General features: G+C 62.4%; 1 protein-coding gene across 1 annotated transcript in view; it reads left to right on the plus strand.

Annotated features, from left to right (window-relative positions):
• The window catches only part of LOC119329154 (CBS domain-containing protein CBSX1, chloroplastic-like), a 37,033-nt gene that overhangs the window by 4,010 nt on the left and 26,698 nt on the right, over window positions 1-6,325 (plus strand). The gene's annotated exons all lie outside the window — the stretch shown is intronic.

Below are 6,325 nucleotides of genomic sequence, written 5' to 3' on the forward strand. Positions count from 1 at the left end.
TTTTTTTTCTTTGTTAGCTCCTCTTCTGTTGGCACATTTCATGTTCTTGCTAATTACTACCAGTAACCTGTAATATAACTACAGGGTTGATATCTTCATGTTCAGTTCTGACTCTGAATGTATGTTAAGGCTTAAGGAAGTTTTTTTTCTTCGAGAAAACGCAAAAGCCTTGCGTTTCTTTTCATTGAAAAGGGGGGGGGGGGTGTGTGTGTGGTTCAGTTACAGACATCCTAGGATGTGCGGGTTACATCAGGTGAATTAATGTACGTCCCAGGTTTGGGGCAGCACAAGTCGGAGGCCAGGTGCCCCAGCTGCCGCCCATGAGCGGGCCTCGTCCTGAATGCCATCTAGGAGCGCGTTAAGGGATGGCGTTGCATTGTCGAAGACGCATCTGTTCCTGTGCTTCCAGACCATCCAAGGCACGAGCAGCGCGACAGATTTCAGGGCCTTGCGAAGGGTCAGCGGCGTGTCTTCCTTGGCATGGTTCCACCAGTCCGTAAGCAACAGTTCCTGTGTTGGGATCGGGGCCGGTATGCGTAGCTAGGCCAGGTTCTCGTGCCATGCCCGTCGGGCTAGGGGGCATTCCAGCAGCAGATGTCGCATCGTCTCCGGCTGCTGGTCACATAGGAGGCAGCGGGGATGATGTTGGAGACCGTGGCGAGCCAACCTCTCTGCCGTCCAGCAGCGGTCCTGGTTGGCTAACCAGTGGAAGAACTTGACTCGCGGCGGCGCCCAACACTTCCAGATTAGCTTCCAGGAATGGCAGCCCGTTGATCCATGGAAGATGGCTGAAGAACTTGACTCGCGGCGGCGCCCAGCACTTCCAGATTAGCTTCCAGGAATGGCAGCCCGTTGATCCATGGAAGGTGGCCGTGTAACAGGACTGCGCGGAATAGGTGCCGCTCACCGTCCATCTCCAGATCAACCTGTCCGGTGTGGTGGAGAGCTCGGTGCGCTGCATGATCTGCCAGAGCTGTAGATACTGACCAATCTCATGGAGGCCGAGGTTGCCTTGGATGTCGCGTGCCCAGGAGTTGCCATTGAGTCCGTCCGCCACGGTTCTCGTCGTCCGTCGTCGCTTGGGGATGCAGCTGTAGAGGTTAGGCATGAGCTCACGCACGGATTGGCCACCAATCCATCGGTCCTCCCAGAGCAGGGCGGTCTGCCCATTCCCAATGACCGTGAACGTGGATGCCCAGAACAGGGCTCGTTCCGTGGGCGAGAATTGAAGGTCTAGCCCTTGCCATGCTCGCTCCGGGTCCGTTCTGGAGAACCATAACCAGCGTAGTCGCATGGCGAGACCGGCACGCTCGAGGTCTCGCACGCCCAGGCCCCCAAGCTCGATGGGGCGGCAAACTCTGTTCCAGTTCACGTGGTAGTGTCCGCCATTGGCAGTGGCACGTCCAGCCCAAAGGAAACCGCGCTAAATCTTCTCGATCTGCTTGGGGTTTTTTTTGGGGGGCGCGAACGCAAGCAGTTGGTGCACTGGGATGGCACACAAGACCGACTTGACCAGCGCGAGGCGCCCGGTTTTAGTCATCAGCCAAGCCTTCCAGGTCGGTAGGCGCGCGGCGACCGCATCTACCATGGGTTGTAGCTGGGCGGCAGATGGGCGGCGCGTGGACAGGGGGATGCCGAGGTAGGTGATGGGGAGAGTCGCCACCGGGAAGCCGAGGTGCGCGATCATCTCCGTGGCTGCTTGGTCGCCGTGCAAGATGGTGGCGGAGCTCTTGGTGAAGTTCACCTTCAGGCCGGAGGCCCTGCCGAACAAGGCGAGGATCTCCCTGATCGCAGTGGTGTCGTCCATCGTGGCGTGGCAGAAGACCATGACGTCGTCGGCGTAGAGGGAGATCGCCGGGATGTGGCGTCGTGGGTGTAGTGGCTGCAGGATGTCCAGGCTGTGTGCGCGTCGTAGGAGCCGTCCCAGGGTGTCGACGGCGAGCACGAAGAGCTGCGGGGACATGGAGTCGCCCTGCCGGAGCCCTTGCCGGTGCCATATGGGGGGGCCGGGCTCGCCGTTCAGGAGGATGCACGTGCTCGCAGAAGACAGGAGGATGGCCGTCCACTCCAAGAATCTGTTCCCGAATCCGTATTGGCGTAAAACCTCAAAGAGGAATGGCCATGACAGGGAATCAAAGGCGCGCGTGAGGTCGAGCTTGAGCATGACTCTCGGAGCTCCCAGTTGGTGCAGCAGCTTGAGTGACGGCTTGACAAGGACATAGTTGTCGTGCAAGCTCCTTCCCGAGATGGAAGCATTTTGGTTGTGGCTAACCAGGTTGTCCAGCTTGGCACCGAGGCGGATTGAGAGCACCTTGGCGAAGATTTTGGCCACAAGGTGTATCAGGCAGATCGGACGGTAGTCGAGCAGCCCCTGGGCGTCGACTTTCTTTGGCAGCAGCGTCAGCAATGCTTGGTTCAGCTTGTAGAACCCTCTTCCTCGCAAGTCATATAGTTGCTGGAACACGTCAAGGAAATCCTGCCTGATGGTTGTCCAGCATGCGCGTAGGAATTCTGCTGTGAACCCGTCTGGGCCTGGCGCCTTGCGGGCGGGGAGGCGCTTGACAGCCTCCCAAATCTCCTCGGCGCTGAACGGCGCATCAAGGTCGGCGAGGTCGGTCGGCTCGATGAGCTGTGACGGGTCCAGGGAGTGTTCCCGGGCGGTCGCCGTGCCAAGCAAGGCCTCGAAATGGGTGAAGGCCGCCTTGGCCATGTCAGTGTGGTCCGTGAGCACCCTGTCGTCCACGGCCAGGCTGTAGATGTGGTTCTTCTGCCGACGGAACGAGCACTGCCGGTGGAAAAAACTGGTGCTGGCATTGCCGTCCTTGAGGTTGGCGATGCGGGAGCGTTGGCGGGCGATCGTGCGCTCCATGGATGCGAGCCCAAGGTAGGATATCTTGAGCTGCTTGCGGAGCCAGGCCTCCGGTGGCGAGAGGTTGCGCGATTCCTGGGCTTGGTCGAAGCGCGAGATGAGCTCCCGTGATATCGCCAGCTTGGCCTTGATGTTGCCCGTAGACCTGGAGCTCCAGCTAGTGAGGCTAGCCGCCGTTGCCTGTAGCCGGAGCATGAGCCGGTGGAAGGGATCGACGTGATGCGTAGCACCCCAGGCCGCGGTCACCACATCATGGAATTCGTCCAAGCATAGCCAGTATTCCTCAAAATGGAACCGCCGGTGTGAGGTGGGCGTGGGCGAGCAGTCCAGCAGCAACGGGGCGTGGTCCGACACCACAGCCGCAAGACATCGAAGGTGGCATCCGCTGTGCACGTCCTCCCAATCAGCGGTGCAAAGAACACGGTCGAGCTGCACAAGTGTCGGCGGTGTTTGCTCGTTGGACCATGTGTAGCGCCGCCCGTTGAGGTAGATCTCCTTGAGCGCGAGGTCATTTGTGAGACGGCGAAATTTGCCCATCATGCGCCGGTTGACGGTGCCCGTGTTTTTGTCGTCGTCGCGGAGGATGAGATTGAAGTCGCCGCAAACCATCCACGGGTCTGGGCAGGCGGCTCGGATGTCGCGATGCTCCTGCAGGAATGCAACCTTGTCGGCATCTTCTTGGGGGCCGTATACCACCGTAAGCCACCATGGTGTGCCTGTGGCCGTGGCCACCTTAGCGGTGATCGCGTTGGTGGTGAACATTGGGTCCGTGATGGTCAGGGCCCTGCTCTTCCACGCCAGCAAGATGTTGCCCCACGTGCCATCGGCTGGGAGGTATGTGTAGTCATCGAATTCGGAACCAAGCGTATCCAGGACAATAGCTGAGTAGATCAACTCCATTTTCGTTTCCTGAATGCATACAATGGAGGCCCAGGTCGTGTCCGGCAGCGAACAGATAGCGTGTCGGCGAGCCCGCGTTCATGCCGCGCACGTTCCAGATAGCGATCTTAAGGCCGTGATCCATGAGAGCGGGATCGACGGGTAGACGCGCCTAGACCGGACTAGCCCTCGCAAGCAACGACAGCGTGTGCCTCCCGTGCGCAGTCGATGCCATGCAGACTGGGATCTCACGGTCAACCAGTTTAGCGATGGCTTTGAGGACCGTCAGGGGCAGCGGTGCCGCGAACATGCCGTCATAGGCCTTCATCTCTACGGCAGTAATCTTCTGGTCTATTCCAATGATCCTGAGGGTGCGCAGGATTTGCACGTGGGCGCGTCGCTCCGCTGTCGGAGGAGCGCTCGGTTGGCAGGTCGTAGCTGCAGACCGTCCCCGACGAGGGGCGAAGTTTAAGGTGCTTCGTGGCGGTGGCCAGGAACTCCTCAAGGGTCCAGGACGCGGGCGTGGTGCGGCCCCGGGATCGCCGCAGCGTAATTGGTGGCGATGCGAAACGGCTCGGCGTGCGGCCACTTGGGCCTTGGTTAGCCACGGCGCCAGCGTTTGGGGACAGCGGGTCTTCAGAGGGCCGCAATGGAGGTGGTGTAGTCGCGGGCCGCTGTAGGAGCACTACCGTCCCCGCTGGGCTGTGGGCCGGCCTAGCGGCAGCAGGTGGAGATAGCCCGTCTGCATGGGCGGGAGGGTTGGCGCCGCGGAGCTGCGTTTCCCCGCCCGAGGCCGCGCGTGTGGGGTTGGTGGAGGCGGACTGGTCAGCGGAATCCAGCCCCACTTCTGGATCGGGTGGGGCGGTATCTTCGCTTTGTCACGATCGGGTCTCTGGCGCTGCAGATCCCTCCTGCGAGGCGACATGCGCGTTGCTGACAGGGGCCAGTTCCCGACAAGCCAAAGCGTCAGGGGGACCCGAGCTTTGGCCCACGTGATCGTCATGGGGATCGTTGCAGGCCACCGGATTCGAATTCACGGCCGGCTGAGGATCGACACGCGTCCCGACCGGGCTGAGCAGGGCGTCTGCGGCGGCCGCGTCAGCGTTGCCAGGCTGGCCCTTGGCTGTTTGCTGCTTTTGCTTTCCGCTGCCTTTTCCTCTTCTGGCATGGTGATGTGGGCGGTGGCCCCCGCTCTGGCCTGGCCAGGGCAGCATGCCCGTACGCGGCGGGTTCGCGAGCGGTGCCGCGCCGGAGCTGGAAGGCCACGCCGGCGACGAGGATAGACCATCCGCCCGTGCCTGTCTGGCAACGCGCCAGCCCAGGTCGTCCATGGCCATGCCGTCGGCCTGGCCTTGAGCGGGCGCGTTCGAGCATCTGCGCTTGCGTCCGCGGCGGCGCGTGCGTCCCGGGCCACGGTCGGGAGCGGGATCACGGGTCCCGCCGGTGTCGCGCTCGTGGTCTGGGTGTCGCCGGCGCCCTGATCTTGACGGAGCGGGCCAGCGCGATGGCGATGGGGTAGGTCAGGGTGCATATGGTTGGTGCATCGGAGTCTAAGGCCGCCGGCACATGCTCGACCACCTCCAGAATGGCAGCGCGGTGGATCTTGTCGGGGTCGTGCGTGCGCCCAGATAGCCGGAAGGTGGCGAGGTCGGCACGGGAGCGGGTATGGGGATGAAGGTGCTCGATCCAACAGCTTTGCCCGAGGATGTGCTCGGCGGTGGGGAGGTGCCAAGCTTGGGCAAGGACACCACGCAACTCGAGTTCGACGTGGAATTCGAACTCGCCGCAGCCGGCATGTGCGAGCTTGCACCATGGCCGCATCGAGAGGGAAAAGCGCGGCGAGCGGATGAAGTGGTCGCCGGCGAGGCGCTCCTTGAGGGCCAGCGAGTTGAAGAGGATCAGAAAGTCCTCTGGATGGTGGCGGTGGACGGTGAAGTCGCCGTCGACGAGGTCGAATGAGTCCCAGAGCAGCGCAACAACCTCGTCGGTGGAGACAGACGGGCGATTGCCGGTGATGGATGCGACCATCGCGCGGGACATGACCGTCTCCGCGTCCTCCATCTCGACGGTGCGCGCCATGATGACCCGCACGGGCTCGGGCTGGTGCAGGATAGCCGTCGGTAGCGCCGTGGCGGGGGTTGCTGGCGCGGCAACGTAACGAGCGCGGACGACGACCGCGCGTGCGCCGGAGCAGCCGGGTTGCTGTGCTGTTGACGATGCGGCGCACTGTCCCGGCGGCTCGGGTCGCAGGAACGGGAGTCATGGCCAGACTGCAGTCATGTGCGGCACCGGATGTCGTTGGTGCAGTCGCGCACGCGGTGGCGGTGGTCTAGGCAACGGAAGCAGAGCCCAGCAACTTCCTCGGGCGAGGGACTCCGTCGGCGAGGCGCCGGAGGGCTGGGGGTGGCCATCTATCGCTGGCGACGACGGCGGTTCCAGCGCCGGGGCAGTTGGTATCCATCCTCGTCGACCACGTCTCCGCTTGAGACACGGTGCACCTCCGAGCGGGGGCCAAGGCGGTTTATGGCCGGCAGCCTGGGACGCGCCGTCATGGAACCGTTGGCGGGCGGGGGAGCT

Source organism: Triticum dicoccoides, chromosome 7A (assembly GCF_002162155.2).
Source record: "Triticum dicoccoides isolate Atlit2015 ecotype Zavitan chromosome 7A, WEW_v2.0, whole genome shotgun sequence".
Classification (NCBI taxonomy): domain Eukaryota; kingdom Viridiplantae; phylum Streptophyta; class Magnoliopsida; order Poales; family Poaceae; genus Triticum; species Triticum dicoccoides.